The 16,632-nt window shown below is 45.0% G+C and overlaps 1 protein-coding gene across 2 annotated transcripts in view; it reads right to left on the reverse strand.

Annotated features, from left to right (window-relative positions):
• LOC115480231 (probable G-protein coupled receptor 132) overlaps positions 1-16,632 on the reverse strand; it is a 103,309-nt gene that overhangs the window by 60,291 nt on the left and 26,386 nt on the right. For both annotated transcript variants that reach the window (XM_030218751.1, XM_030218750.1), the window contains exon 2: positions 14,642-14,665. The gene's annotated coding sequence lies outside the window, so the exon portion shown is untranslated. The remainder of the gene's footprint in view (positions 1-14,641; positions 14,666-16,632) is intronic.

A 16,632-nucleotide genomic window follows, 5' to 3' on the forward strand; every position in this document is an offset into this window, starting at 1 on the left:
AATTTGTCGTAATATTCTTAAGTTTAGCGACTTCTCCTTCCAGGAGTGCTGTTTTATCTGATTGTTCTTGAGATTTGACAGTCAAAGTTTGGGAAATTTGTTTAACCCCCACAATCTCCTTTTTAAGAGAGTTTGTTATCATTTTAAGGGAAGCATTTAATCCTTGGATTGAGTCCCAGAGCACTTCTAGTGTAACAACAGCCGGTCTTACCACAATCCCGCCACCTTCCGGGGTGTCTCCTCGATATGAGAGCGATTCCTCCAGCTCTCCCTGTGTTGTTTCGATAGGGGTAGAGAAGCCGACAGGTCCTCCCAGCTGAACGGGCAGGGGCTGCACAACCGCTTCCTCCATCCGATTCCTCTCCATCGGCGTCTGAACACCTCTTGGTGGGGGGGGGCTGCCCTTACGGGGGGACTCAACGTCACCTCCTCTATGCTCTGACCCGTTTCCGCGGGTCTCGTCGAAGCAGGAGCTTGCGCTTCGAGCGGTCTCATCCCGAAGGCTTCTAGTGTGGTTTGACGAACAGCGGGACCCATAACAAGGTTCGGGGAGGCTTGAACCTTTGTTTTCCCCTTCCTTTTCCCCATTCTTCAAGCAAAAATGGGGAAATTCTGGCGTTTTACCACAACTATCCCTCGGAGATAAGAAAACGCCCACACAGCTCAAATCGCCAACTTGGATCTTTATCGCTGCGATAATATTTAATCATCTTTCTGACCATTTTGTATTGGGTTTTTTTTTAATATTTTTACTGCTGTAATTGCCTATTGCTCATGTTTGATCTATTCTTACTGCACACCGCCTTGAGTGAATTCCTTCAAAAAGGCTGTAAATAAATCTTAATACATAAATAAATAAGAAAACGCCGTCACCATCTTGGCAGGTATACATCATATATATAAGCTGAGCTGGCGCTATTGATAATTTGAAGTAAGGTGGTTGGGTATTAAAAGTATCACCCATGGGGGGCTGTGTACACACATCTTCTAATGGAGTGTATTATGAATTTTATTTGTAGGGGACAGTCTTCGGGACAGCCCTGGGGGGGGGGGGGTGATCATGTCGGATATCATGTCCCCTGTCTGACAATGCTCTGCTTGAAGTTAAATCAATCTATAGGTTATATAAAAATTCAAATATATAACATAAGATAGCTCTATATGCAGGAGGAAAATGGAGGGAAGTTTATATTAATTCCGTATTAAAACACTTGAGAACCAATGACGAAATGGGTGCAACAGTGTAAAATCATTGGCAAGGTGCACCGCTGAGGTTTTCAGTGTTTTGGTTAAATCTTAGTGGGGAAAAACAGCATTGCTATTATTGATTGTAATCTCCCATACAAGAATGTGTGTGCGGAGGAAGTGACGTCACGGACCGGGATGGCAGCTTGAACGCGGAGCTCCATCGGGGCATTGTTTAGAGCGAGCAAATCCCACAGACTTGAGCAGCATCCCGAAGACTGCATCGAAGGGGAAAGGTCCCTGAGGTATGCCGCCAAAGAAGGGACTGGAGCAATTCCGTTTTTCGACGGATCAAAGTAAGAAAATGCTGGCGGCTTCGGCGGGGCCAGAGCGGAGTGAAGCAAAGATGGCGGCGAGTCCAGCTGTGGCCGGGGAGGAGCACGCTGAGGAGGGACTTGAGGCTGGCGAGATTGCAAAATCAGAAGTAGTGGCTTGGTTTCAAGACTTGAAGGCCGATCTGGCGGGGGTCCGAAAGGATATACAAACTGCCCTGAGAGAAATTAGGGCTGAAATTCGTGTCGGTGAGGTGGAGGAGGGATGGAGACTTTTAAGCAGGACATGGGGAAACTGCATAAAGTGGTGAATGCTGACACTCGGGAATTACAACAACTCAGGGAGCAGGTGGAAGACCTGGAGAATAGGTCGCGCCAAAACAATTTGCGATTCAAAGGAATCCCTGACTTGGATATATTTAGCAACTGTGAAGCAGTGATTCAAGAGCTGTGTGGGTTCATTTTGAATTCTGAGGAAGGTGGTCAACTACTAGACCTCCGCATCCAGAAAGCACACAGAGTGGCTGGCCCGCAGCGAGAATCTCACCTGAGGGACATTGTAGTGTGTTTTGCTGATTTCCCCATGAAGGAGAAGATATTGTCTAAAGCGAGGCAGCAAAAAGAGAATCTTTGGAAAAACTGTAAGATTTGAGTGTTTCAAGATCTGGCATGGACTACATTGCAAAAGCGTCTATCCTTTCGCGAAGCCACAATATTTATGAGGTCAAAGGAGATCCGGTACAGGTGGCTCTTCCCATTTGGGATGTGGCTAACGGTGGACGGTAAATCGCGTAAAAACCCCAGATGAAACATGGTTAACATTGCGCTCTTTGGGGTGTAGAGATGTTCCCATTCAGAAGGAGTTACAGGAGACCGCCAAGGAACCCAGAGCGGATTCAGCGTGGCAGAGAGTGGTGGATCGGGGAAAGAATTCTGACAAGCAAGCTTCCTGAAGGAACACAGACTTATGCGGACTAGTGGAGGATTGATTAATTCATTGAGAACATTATGCAGATAAGCAATTACTCAGGGGGTGCTATGTATAGGGGGTCTGCAGGGGAGAGGGGAGGGAGGGCAGGGTACTCTGGGGAGTATGGGAAGCATGGGAATAGGTTGGAAGCTGGTGAGGGGTGAGGTGTGAGATGGAATTGGAGGGATTTTGGATGAGGGAATTAAAATTATGCAAGTTTGGGGGTGGAGGGATGGAGGGAGGTTGCGTGGAGGGGTGTGGGATGAATGAATGCAGTGGATGTGGGTGAATGTAGGGTGATGGGAGGGTTAGGGATTAGCTTTTGAGAGGTTAAAGTCCTGGGAGAGTGCGTTGATTCCTCGTGGGATGGCTGATTTACTGATAGAGGGATCAGCTACAGGGAAGGGAAGGATGGGGGAGGGGTTGGGGATATGTTGGAGCAGAGGAGAGTTGGTTTGGAGCGGGGGGAGGGCAGAGATCGCCTGTGGGGAAGGGGAGGGGAGAAACCTTATTGGTGAGTACATGGAATGTAAATGGGCTAAATAATCAGGGGAAGCGCAATAGAGTATTTAAGGAGTTGGGCAGGCTGAAGTGGGACGTAACGTTTTTGCAAGAAACACACTTAAGACTGAGAGATACTCACATGCTGCGTTGCAGGCCTTTTCGGGAAGTGGTGGTACATCAGGGAATAGGACCAAAAAGGATGGGGGGAGTGGCCATTTTGATAAGATAAACTTGTGGGTTTGTGATTAAAAAGGTGTTTTGAGATACCAGTGGGCGTTGTGTGGCCCTCAGAGGGTGGTTGCAGGGCAAGGAGCTGACATTGATTAACATTTATGCTCCAAATGTGGGGCAGAGGGAATTCTTTCAAACATTAAAAGAAGAAATTTTAGGATTTGTAGGCGGGCAGGTCGTGGTAGGGGGGGATTTTAATATTGCCCCGGATGCAAGGCTAGATCATTCAACAGGAGGAGGGCAGCAGAATGGCCCTGGGCAGAAAGCATTGTTACAATTTTGAAGGGGTTGGAGGTGGTGGATTGTTGGAGGTTGTTACATGGGGTACAGCGGAATTACACCTTTTACTTGCATGCAGTGCAGACTTATTCCCGGATAGATGGGTTATGGGTGCATCGCAATGGATGGCATATGGTGGGGGCTGCTGAAATAGAGACCATTTGTATTTCTGATCATGCGCCACATGTGGATTAAATTAACTGGGTTGGGTCAATGCAGGCAACAAGGAGTCTGGAGACTCCTCCATTGTCCCAGGTACAAATAAGTACATAAGTACATAAGTACATAAGTAGTGCCATACTGGGAAAGACCAAAGGTCCATCTAGCCCAGCATCCTGTCACCGACAGTGGCCAATCCAGGTCAAGGGCACCTGGCACGCTCCCCAAACGTAAAAACATTCCAGACAAGTTATACCTAAAAATGAGGAATTTTTCCAGTCCATTTAATAGCGGTCTATGGACTTGTCCTTTAGGAATCTATCTAACCCCTTTTTAAACTCCGTCAAGCTAACCGCCCGTACCACGTTGTCCGGCAATGAATTCCAGAGTCTAATTACACGTTGGGTGAAGAAAAATTTTCTCCGATTCGTTTTAAATTTACCACACTGTAGCTTCAACTCATGCCCTCTAGTCCTAGTATTTTTGGATAGCGTGAACAGTCGCTTCACATCCACCCGATCCATTCCACTCATTATTTTATACACTTCTATCATATCTCCCCTCAGCCGTCTCTTCTCCAAGCTGAAAAGCCCTAGCCTTCTCAGCCTCTCTTCATAGGAAAGTCGTCCCATCCCCACTATCATTTTCGTCGCCCTTCGCTGTACCTTTTCCAATTCTACTATATCTTTTTTGAGATACGGAGACCAGTACTGAACACAATACTCCAGGTGCGGTCGCACCATGGAGCGATACAACGGCATTATAACATCCGCACACCTGGACTCCATACCCTTCTTAATAACACCCAACATTCCATTCGCTTTCCTAGCCGCAGCAGCACACTGAGCAGAAGGTTTCAGCGTATCATCGACGACGACACCCAGATCCCTTTCTTGATCCGTAACTCCTAACGCGGAACCTTGCAAGACGTAGCTATAATTCGGGTTCCTCTTACCCACATGCATCACTTTGCACTTGTCAACATTGAACTTCATCTGCCACTTGCACGCCCATTCTCCCAGTCTCGCAAGGTCCTCCTGTAATCGTTCACATTCCTCCTGCGACTTGACGACCCTGAATAATTTTGTGTCATCGGCGAATTTAATTACCTCACTAGTTATTCCCATCTCTAGGTCATTTATAAATACATTAAAAAGCAACGGACCCAGCACAGACCCCTGCGGGACCCCACTAACTACCCTCCTCCACTGAGAATACTGGCCACGCAATCCTACTCTCTGCTTCCTATCTTTCAACCAGTTCTTAATCCATAATAATACCCTACCTCCGATTCCATGACTCTGCAATTTCTTCAGGAGTCTTTCGTGCGGCACTTTGTCAAACGCCTTCTGAAAATCCAGATATACAATATCAACCGGCTCCCCATTGTCCACATGTTTGCTTACCCCCTCAAAAAAATGCACCTGTATATAATATGTAAACCGCTTTGAATGTAGTTGGAAAAAACACAGAAAGGCGGCATATAAGTCCCATTCCCTTTCCCTTCCCCTTAATGAGTCACTGCTTGGAGATGAGAAAGTGCGGGAAGATATTAAGCTTACTATTCAAGAGTTCCATCGCTTTAATGACAATGGGGAAGTAACTGATGGGGTGTTATGGGATTCGATGAAGGTAGTGGTGAGGGGTGCCTTGATTAAGTGGGGGTCGCGCAAGAAAAGGGAAAAAGGGCAGCACTCGCTGACTTTGCAGAAGAAGTTATTGCACTTAGAAAAGCTGCATAAAAGAAACCCTACACCGCAGGTATGGGAAGACCTTAAGCAAGTGAGAGGGGAAATAGCACAATTGCAGATGGCAGATGTGGATTTTATGAGAACCAAGTTAAGCAGCAATATTTTGAGTTTGCCAATAAATCAAGTGCAATGTTGGCCCGCTATTTACGGGCGAGGAGAGGGCGCACCCTTATTCAAAAGATGATAGGGGAGGTTGGCACTATGCTGACTCAGACATTGGAAATTGTTTTATGAAATACTATCAAGATTTATATAGTGCTTCTGAGGATACACTGGCTGTAGATATAGCTCGGTATTTGGACCAGGTTCCATTACAACTATTGGAAGAGTCTGAAAGAGCTCAGCTTGGGGAACCCATTAGACTAGGGGAGGTACAGGGCGTGATAAAACGGCTCCCTAATGGTAAAGCACCAGGTTTAGATGGATACTCGGCAAGGTTTTATAAATGTTTTGTGGAGGAGCTGGGAGACATATTGGTGCGGGTGGGAAATGGAGTTTTGGAGGGCAATGGGCTCCTGGTATCCATGTCTGAGGCTGGGTTAACAGTTCTGCCTAAGCCTGGGAAAGATCCTGTGGTTTGTGGTGCCTATAGGCCTATTTCACTTCTGAATGTGGATGCAAAGATAGTAGCCAAGGTCCTGGCTAACAGGTTGGCTAGGGTGTTGCCGAAACTGATCCATCTGGGTTTATCCCGAAGAGGCAGGTAGGGGATAACATAAGGCATACTCTCCATTTAATATGGAAGGCACAAAGATCCCTGTCTAGTACAGCCTGTAAGGGTACCGGGTTCTGTGAGAATGGGGAAGGAAAACTTCTGTTTTTAGGGAGTAAGAAAAACATTGGAAACTTGAAGTTTATTCCATAAGTACATAAGTACATAAGTAATGCCACACTGGGAAAAGACCAAGGGTCCATCAAGCCCAGCATCCTGTCCACGACAGCGGCCAATCCAGGCCAAGGGCACCTGGCGAGCTTCCCAAATGTACAAACATTCTATACATGTTATTCCTGGAATTGTGGATTTTTCCCAAGTCCATTTAGTAGTGGTTTATGGACTTGTTCTTTAGGAAACTGTCTAACCCCATTTTAAACCCTGCTAACCGCCTTCACCACGTTCTCCAGCAACAAATTCCAGAGTTTAATTATGCATTGGGTGAAGAAAAATTTTCTCCTATTTGTTTTAAATTTACTACACTGTAGTTTCATCGCATGCCCCCTAGTCCTAGTATTTTTGGAAAGCATGAACAGACGCTTCACATCCACCTGTTCCACTCCACTCATTATTTTATATACCTCTATCATGTTTCCCCTCAGCCGTCTCTTCTCCAAGCTGAAAAGCCCTAGCCTCCTTAGTCTTTCTTCATAGGGAAGTCGTCCCATCCCTGCTATCATTTTAGTCGCCCTTCGCTGCACATTTTCCAATTCATCTTTCTTGAGATGTGGCGACCAGAACTGAACAATATACTCAAGGTGCAGTCGCACCATGGAGCGATACAAAGGCATTATAACATCCTCAAACCTGTTTTCCATACCTTTCCTAATAATACCCAACATTCTATTCACTTTCCTAGCCGCAGCAGCACACTGAGCAGAAGGTTTCAATGTATTATTGACGACGACACCCAGATCCCTTTCTTGGTCCTTAACTCCTAACGTGGAACCTTGCATGACATAGCTATAATTCGGGTTCTTTTTTCCCACATGCATCACCTTGCACTTGCTCACATTAAACGTCATCTGCCATTTAGCCGCCCAGTCTCCCAGTCTCGTAAGGTCCTCTTGTAATTCTTCACAATCCTGTCGCGAGTTAACAATAAAATGTGTCATCAGCAAATTTAATTACCTCGCTAGTTACTCCCATCTGTAAATCATTTATAAATATATTAAAAAGCAGCGGTCCTAGCACAGACCCCTGAGGAACCCCACTAACTACCCTTCTCCATTGTGAATACTGCCCATTTAACCCCACTCTCTGTTTCCTATCCTTCAACCAGTTTTTAATCCACAATAGGACATTTCCTCCTATCCCATGACCCTCCAATTTCCTCTGTAGCCTTTCATGCGGTACCTTGTCAAACGCCTTTTGAAAATCCAGATACACAATATCAACCGGCTCCCCTTTGTCCACATGTTTGTTTACTCCTTCAAAGAATTGAAGTTAATTGGTCAGGCAAGATTTCCCACACAAAAGCCGTGCTGACTTGGTCTCAGTAATCCATGTCCTTGGATGTGCTCTGTAATTTTGTTTTTGATAATAGCCTCTACCATTTTCCCCGGCACCGACGTCAGACTCACCGGTCTATAATTTCCCGGATCTCCCCTGGAACCTTTTTTAAAAATCAGCGTTACATTGGCCACCCTCCAATCTTCTGGTACCACGCTCGATTTTAAGGATAAATTGCATATCACTAACAGTAGCTCTACAAGCTCATTTTTTCAGTTCTATCAGTACTCTAGGATGAATACCATCCAGTCCAGGAGATTTGCTATTCTTCAATTTGCTGAACTGCCCCATTACGTCCTCCAGGTTTACCGTGAAGTCAGTAAGTTTCTCCGACTCGTCCGCTTGAAATACCATTTCCGACACCGGTATCCCACCCAAATCTTCCTCGGTGAAGACCGAAGCAAAGAATTCATTCAATCTCTCTGCCAAGTCTTTATCTTCCTTGATCGCCCCCTTTTACCCCTCTGTCATCCAGCGGCCCAACCGATTCTTTTGCCGGCTTCCTGCTTTTAATATACTGAAAAAAAGTTTTGCTATGTTTTTTTTGCCTCTAATGCTATCTTTTTTTTTGTAATCCCTCTTGGCCTTCTTTATCTGCGCCTTGCATTTGCTTTGACACTCCTTATGCTGCTTCTTGTTATTTTCAGACGGTTCCTTCTTCCATTTTCTGAAGGCGCTTCTTTTAGCCCTAATAGCTTCCTTCACCTCACTTTTGTCACGTCTGTGGCCGTGGCCACCCTCAGACTTACCTTATTTCTGGGGGTCAGCTTCTAAGCTGGCTTCTGCCTATCCTTTCTGGAGTAGTTTTCCTTCTGTGTGCTGGCTGCTTCCAGCATGGCTCTAATTACTCCACTCTACTGCACCTGGGGGTTCTGCCTGAGTTAGCTCTATCTCTGTCTCCAGCCTGGCTCTGTTTGCTCCTCTGTAATGCACCTAGGTATTCTAAGTCTCTCTATGTTCTGTGTGCGCTCTGCCTGCTCCTTGATTTGTGCTCCTCTCACCCGCTAGAGGCCAGAGCCAGTGGCTGCCATAGTTTGTCTTGCTGTTCCTACCCGTTCCAGACTTTAGCCCAGTCCGGTCCGGTTCTTCCAGGCTGCCGGACTTGTCAATCTTGTTTGTGCCTGGACAGCCTCCGTAGTTGCTTACTGATGGCTGCAGCTGCTCCTCAGGTGTTGATGGGCTTTATTAATCACTTAGAGACTGCAGCCTTTGCCTTTGCATCATCTAAGGTCCCTGGTATGTTAGAGTGCTCTGTGCACTGCTACCTTGTCCAGTTCAGTGTGAGTTTCTAGCTTGTTACTAGTAGCTTGGGCATAGCTTTTCTTGTTGGCTTGTGTACAGCTTTACTAGTTCTCCTGTATGTTATGTTATGTTGTGTGAGTTCCTAGTGTGTGACTAGTTAGCTTGGGCATAGCTTTGCTTGTTAGCTTGTGTACAGCTTTACTAGTTCTCCTGTGTTTTGCTTAGTGTGAGTTTCTAGCTTGTGACTAGTTAGCTTGGGCTTAGCTTTCTTGTTAGCTTGTGTATAGCTTTACTAGTGCTCTTGTGTTTAGCTTTCTGGTTTTCCCGTGTGTGTTTTCCTTTGCTTCTGGATCTTCAGCCCTAGTCCTGTCCGCTGCCAGTACTCCTTGCTGCTGGAGCTCCAGCCATAGTCTTGCTGCTTGACCTGACCTTTGCCTAAATCTGACTACTCTCTGCCTGCTGTCTGACCTGACTGCTGCCTGTACCCAGATATTCTCTGCTTGCTGCTTGACCTGACCATTGCCTCAATCTGACTACTCTGCCTGCTGCCTGACCCGACTACTGCCTGATCCCGGATATTCTCTGCCTGTGGCCAGACTTGACTATTGCCGGAACCCGGAGATTCCCTGCCTGTCTGCCTTGCTTTCGCCTAGGTGCCTGGGGGCACTTCTGTATCCTGATTCCTGTTGTTCCTGCTTGCTAGTTCCAGTTCCGGTTTTCCTGTAAGCCCTGCCGGCTGCCCGAACCTGAGGGCTCAACCCTCGGGGAACGGTGGCTAAGCATAGGTGAAGCCTAGGTCCGTGTGTTCCAGTCCAGCGGGTTCCGGTCCCGTGTGTTCCAGTCCAGTGGGTTCCAGTCCAGTGCGCACCCGTCCGGTGCATTCCAGTCCTGTGTATTCCAGTCCAGCCTTGCCTCTTCTCTGCTTTGAAGGTGACCTTGCCTGCCACTGCTGCTCCACGGTAGTGGTCCAAGGGCTCATAAACCCAGTGCTTCCAGGGAAGAAGCCTGACAACCACGCCGGCTGTCTTTTGGACTTCCGTCTTTCTTTTCTAATTCGCGGAATATGTTTGGCCTGGGCCTCCAGGATGGTATTTTTGAACAGTGTCCATGCCTGTTGTACAGTTTTCACCCTCTCAGTTGCCCCCCTAAGTTTTTTTTTTAACCGTTCTTCTCAGGTTATCATAGTCTCCTGTTTAAAAGTTAAACGCTAACGTATTTGACATCCTGTGTATAGTTACTTCAAGGTTGATATCAAAACTGATCATATTATGATCACTGTTATCAAGCGGCCCCAGTACCATAACGTCCCTCACCAGATCATGCGCTCCACTAAGGACCAAGTCTAGAATTTTTCCTTCTCCTGTCAGCTCCTGCACCAGCTGCTCCATAAAGCTGTCCTTGATTTCATCAAGGAACTGTACCTCTCTAGTGTGTCCCGATGTTACATTTACCCAGTCTATATTTGGATAATTGAAGTCACCCATTATTATCACATTGCCCATTTTGTTTGCATCTCTGATTTCTTTTATCATTTCTGCGACTACCTGCTCATCTTGGCGAGGCGGACGGTAGTACTCTCCTATCATCATCCTTTTCCCTTTTATACATGGAATTTCATCCCACAATGATTCAAAGGTGTGATTTGTGTCCTGCTAAATTTGTAATCTATCTGAGTCAAGGCTCTCGTTAATATACAATGCTACCCCTCCACCAGTCCGGTCCACCCTATCACTACGATATACTTTGTACCCCGGTATGACAGTGTCCCACTGGTTATCCTCCTTCCATCAGGTCTCAGTAATGCCTATTATATCCAATTTTTCATTTAATGCCATATATTCCAACTCTCCTATCTTATTTCTTAGACTCCTAGCATTTGCATATAGACATTTCAGCGTATGTTTGTTGTTCCTATTTGCATGATGCTTAGTACTTGACACTAATGATTTGCCATCTTTTGTCTGATCTTTGGTTGTATTTAAGGGCACCTGGCCTACCACGGTCTGTTGTGCAACCTCACTATCCAGAAACCCTATCTTCACTGTTTGTGAGGTATCCTTGCAAGATACCTTATCCCGAACCATGCGCTTTTGAGTGACTGTCAGCCTTCTCCCCCATTTCTAGTTTAAAAGCTGCTCTATCTCCTTTTTAAATGCCGATGCCAGCAGCCTGGTCCCATCCTGGTTAAGGTGGAGCCCATTCTTTCGGAATAGGCTCCCCCTTCCCCAGAATGTTGCCCAGTTCCTAACAAATCTAAAACCCTCCTCCCTGCACCATCGTCTCATCCACGCATTGAGACTCCGGAGCTCTGCCTGTCTCTTTGGCCCTGTGCGTGGAACAGGTAGAATTTCAGAAAATGCTACCCTAGAGGATCTGGATTTGAGCTTTCTACCTAAGAGCCTAAATTTGGCTTCCAGAACCTCTCTCCCACATTTTCCTACATCATTGGTACCCACATGTACCAAGACAGCTGACTCCTCCACAGCACTATCTAAAATTCTATCTAGGTGACGCGTGAGGTCCGCCACCTTCGCACCAGGCAGGCAAGTCACCAGGCGATCCTCACGTCCACCAGCCACCCAGCTATCTATATGCCTAATGATTGAATCACCAACTACAATGGCTGTCCTAACCTTTCCCTCCCGGGCAGCACTTGGAGACATATCCTTGGTGCGAGAGGATAGTACATCCCCTGGTGGGCAGGTCCTGACTACAGGAGTACTTCCTACTTCACCAGGGTGATTCTCTCCTTCTAGGAGACCTCCCTCCTCCAAGGTAGCACAAGGGCTACCAGACTGGAGGTGGGACTTCTCTACAACATCCCTGTAGGTCTCCTCTATGTACCTCTATGTCTCCCTCAGCTCCACCAAGTCTGCTAATCTAGCCTCAAGAGAACGGGCATGTTCTCTAAGAGCTAGGAGCTCTTTGCATCGTGGCACACACATATGACATACTACTACTACTTATCATTTCTATAGCGCTACTAGACGTACGCAGCGCTGTACACTTGAACATGAAGAGAGTTCCTGCTCGACAGAGCTTACAATCTAATTAGGACAGACAAACAGGACAAACAAGAGATAAGGGAATATTAAGGTGAGGATGACAAAATAAGGGTTCTGAACAAGTGAATAAGGGTTAGGAGTTAAAAGCAGCATCAAAAAGGTGGGCTTTTAGCTTAGATTTGAAGACGGCCAGAGATGGAGCTTGACGTACTGGCTCAGGAAGTCTATTCCAGGCATATGGTGCAGCAAGATAAAAGGAACGTAGTCTGGAGTTAGCGGTGGAGGAGAAGGGTGCAGATATGAGAAATTTACCCAGTGAACGGAGCACTGTGGCCTGTAAGTGTAAGTGTGAACAGAGGATCAAGACGTTGAATGTCTCTCACTGTCAGTGGATGGATGGAATGCACTACACTAAATAAAATCAAATTTCTACACTTCTTAGATGGTAATGAAATGTATTTAAAACTCTGTAAGAGCACTCCTTGCTTGTTACCCTAATTACAATAACTGACTATAAATGAAGAGTTGTCCTAGGGGTGGGAAGACTAAACTAAGTGGAAAAGACTATGAGGCATATTTTCAAAGCACTTTGGGAGGCTAAGTTCCATAGGTTTCTATGGAACTTTGGGAGGCTAAGTGCTTTGAAAATATGCCTCTATGGCAATTAGTTGTTAAAATTTGCTTTTTATATTTTTATTTTGCCTAACACTAACCTACAGTTCCTCCAAGCACAAAGCAAAGTAGCGTTCACTTACCAGAGAAATGTCCTCTTCTCTCAGAACTTCTCAGAAATGCCAGAGCGCTAAAAAGAGTCTGAAGAGCTTGGGATTTCAGAGAAACAATATTCTCCTGAGGGTTATTACAGGGGTTATTAGAGAAAGCTATTCATTTCATGATTTTGTTTTAAAGAGAAGCTGGTATCTTAAGAGGCTGGTTTAAAAAAAAAAAACAAAAAGCCTTTAAAAACCTAAAGGGAAGTGTAACTTCTGGGAAGAACTGTGTTTTAAAAAGTAATTTCTGAGTTTTCCCTGAATTTCTTGAGTGAAACAGAAAATCAGAGCTGAAAGCAGTATAGAATGTTCAGCGCTGCATAGAAGCCGAAGTGACCCAAAGCTTGAGGCAGCTTCAGAATGGTCTGCATAGGGAGCAGTGCTGGAAGCAGCTTAGAATGTCCAGTGCTGCATAGGAACTAAAGAGGAAGCTTGGAATATGAGCAGGGCTGGAGGCTGCCCAGAAACTGACAGAACCTGAGACTTGCCATTTTGCTGAATTTATGATCTCAAGTTTTTAAAAAAAGGGTTTGCGTGCTGCACTGGTGTGGTTGAGCTTTGCTGACAGTGAATTGCTCAGATTGCATTAAAAGACCTTATTGGGTTTTGTAACATTAGAGCAGGGACAAGCAATTATATTTTGTTTTCCTAATTAGCATTCATGGCCTTACCGCCAAAGAAGATACTGACTCAGCTACATACACAGGGAATCAGGGTCTTGCTTCTTTGATTTTGTTGAGAAGGTTAGTAAGGGCCAGATGCACTAAACTTTAACGAGCCTTAAATGAGCCTTTAACCATTGCATGCACTAAAGCCCATTTTCCAACGACGGTAGCAGCTAATGAAAACGGAATGCAGATGAGCAATTCGTGTAGAAACCCTATTGTAACGAGATGCACTAACCTTTTCTGATTGGTTTAACGCAGGAAAACCGAACGAAACGCCGTGAAATCTAACAAGAGGTCTGGACCTCTCGTTGTGGCTGTGCAGGCTTGGAAAAACAAAAAACAAACAAACAAACCTTATAGGATGGCAAGCTCACAGAGGTGAGAGGCGCTGCACGGGCCTGGTAAGAAGGAGGGGGCCCGGTGGAGGGGGGAAGCGGTGGCGACAACCTCAGGGGGGGCGGTGGGGCAGGGCACGGGGCGGAGGATGGCGGGAGGCGGAGCTGGGAAAGAGAGGAAGAGAGGAAGGGAGGGGGGCCGGGGGGGCAGCCTTAAGTTTTGATTTTTGTTTTGATGCTGGGAGCAGCGGCGAACTCGGGCGGGGTGAGGGGGGCAAGGCCGTCCATGAAGGACGCTCCTGACGAGCGCCTTTGCTCCCTCCCGATCCATGCAACATGTTTGTGTTTTGGTTTTCTTTTTTTGGTTGTTTTGACGTTTGTGGCATGCGCAGAGCAGCCAGCATAACGCTTGGCTGGTCTGCGCATGCTTTAGGGGCCGATTACCGACGGGGATTACACCAGTTTGATGCATTCTACTTTACAGTATCGCACCGAACATGTGCGACTTGTTTTTTTTGGTGCATTCTTCGTTTTTTAAAATTCGTTAAGGACTTTAATGTTTTAGATTTTTTAACATTTGGTTGATGCATCTGGCCCTAGGTCCTGAGAGCACCTTAAAGAAGAGATTCCAAGGAGGGGATCCGGAGACTGGACCAGCTGCTGAGGAAACCATGGTACCCACCGCAAGAAAGCGCCAGAGTCGATGAAGGGTTTTTTTTTTAATATTTTTATTTTTTGGTGTGCCCACTCAGTTCTTTTTATTTAAATGTCAGTTTTGGTTGGATTTTAAATGGACATTGGGCCAGGGCAGAGCAATATTTACCTGAAAAGCTATAGTTAGGACATTCCTGCCAGAAACACAAAGGCTGGTTAAGACAAGTTAATTTTGAAGACTCTTGTTGAAGTAACTGTTTTATACAGAGTTTTAGTGACACATTCATACTAACCTAGAAAAAGATTAAAAGAATAACACAAAAAGTACTCACCTGATGTTTTAATCAAAGTATTATCTGCAAAAGAAAGAACAATTGTCATCTTGAATAAATACTGCACTTTACAAAGCTCAGTTGAGGTTTTAAATGTCTTTGAGTTTAAAGGATTTTAAAATGACTTTCAAAATTTTAAATGCACTTTAGTCAATGGTTTCTGGCTTACTATCTTAAAGCTGTTTAATATTTTTTTTAACATTTCTGTGCAATTAAAAACTTGATTTACCTATAAAGCCTGCAGAAGCCTGTTACTTGTGTGGAGGTCTCACTCACTCTGAGAAATCAACACTGTTTTTTTAGTGGCAGTGGTGTCAAGGGTGGAAGTTGCTTCGTTTCAGGGAACCATCTTACCCCCGGTGCTGTAACCAATAGCAAGTTTTGTTATTGTAGTGAAACAAAGCAGCGCTGAACCGGGGTGGGGGGGCACTACATTTTCTTTATAACAATGTTTCTAGTATCTTCCACATCAGGAACTTTGAAATTCAAGGACACTTATCTTGATTTCAATACGATTCACATCACCAGCTTGCATCTTCAGGAGTCAAACCACCAGACATTTTATGATTAGAGGTTTACCTCTAATTTTAGAAGTTAATTCCATTTTTTATTATAATATATCTTAATTCTTTGCATCAGGCTTTCATATTCAGGGATCTCAGAGATTTTCATCTAACTTCTCTGCCCATATTGAACCCAGGGGATGCACATGGCGACTGAAGTTTTCAGGCCCTGCTGCAGGTCGCTTTTTAATTTTGTATTATACATAGTCCCAAATTCCCTAAATTACTATGTATGATCCCATTATACACGATAGTGTGCTGTTAAGCCCACAATAACAGCACACAATCCCTCAAACACAAATTGTGCACCACACTCCCTGAATTATACAGCTTTACTGGTGTCATATAGCCTCTTGTTAAATTTATGATAATATTAACAGAAATAGACTATTTCCACATGTCATCTGGGATTTGCTCCCAGTCCTCCTCTTTCATGACTTCCCCTATCTCTTTAGTCCAAACTCCCCTTCTTTCTGTTGAATTCTAAAGCTCAGACGTCAAATATATCCTGCTTTTTCTCCCCTTTGGTTATGTATCAAAGATGCCTTCTTTCCATCTTGTTCAATGCTCTCAGGTAATGCCCTGTTTCTCTTCACTAGATCTCTCTCTCTCTCTCTCTCTGAATGGAAAAAAAAAAAAAACATCAGGAAATCTTCCAAATTAATTTATGAATTTTCTTTAAAAAAAAAAAAAAAAAGTATTCCCTCTTAAACAGTTGTGAGAGTGTCTAGGGATGAGTGCGCATCTTGCTTTTCAATCTGTACAAGCCCTAACCAGGATTCTTGGATGGGGCAAAATTAGCATAACCGGTGATGGGTATTTCATGGGTCCCTACTGCATACTGACCTCCGTTTCAGTCCAGTAATCTCTATTCCTATCTGCCATCTCTTTTTTGCTAACCTCCATAGTACCCAGTCACTTTTTCCCCATTTCTGTCATCCCACTGAGTGCTGGTTGTCAAATGGGCAGTACCATTATGTAAGCATGCTAAAGAGAGTTGCTGCACAGTAAGGATGAAAGTCTGGGAGGGTTATTTCCTGTCTTCATTATGCCTTTGCACAATATCAACTCACCTTTATCATAAAGGTGAGTTAGTTGATATAGAGGGGCATTTTCGATATGACATCTAAATCAGATTTTGGATGTTTTGCAGAAAACGTCCAAAAATCCAGTAGCAAGCATGGCCATTTTCAAATCTGAAAAAAGTCTTCTTTTTTTTTTTAATGTCCATTTGCTAGATGTTGTGCTCAGTGCATCTATTTTTTTGGACAAATTTCGGGGGAAAAAAAAGGTCCAGGTGAACAATGCACAAAGTCAAGCCATTGGGATGTAAGAGGAGCCAGCATTCTTAGTAGACTGGCCACACAGACATCAAAGCAGAGCTATGGGGCACCCTAGGGGGCACTGCAGTAGACTTCACATAAAAGG

The sequence above is a fragment of the Microcaecilia unicolor genome, chromosome 11 (genome assembly GCF_901765095.1).
Source record: "Microcaecilia unicolor chromosome 11, aMicUni1.1, whole genome shotgun sequence".
NCBI classification, from domain to species: Eukaryota; Metazoa; Chordata; class Amphibia; order Gymnophiona; family Siphonopidae; genus Microcaecilia; species Microcaecilia unicolor.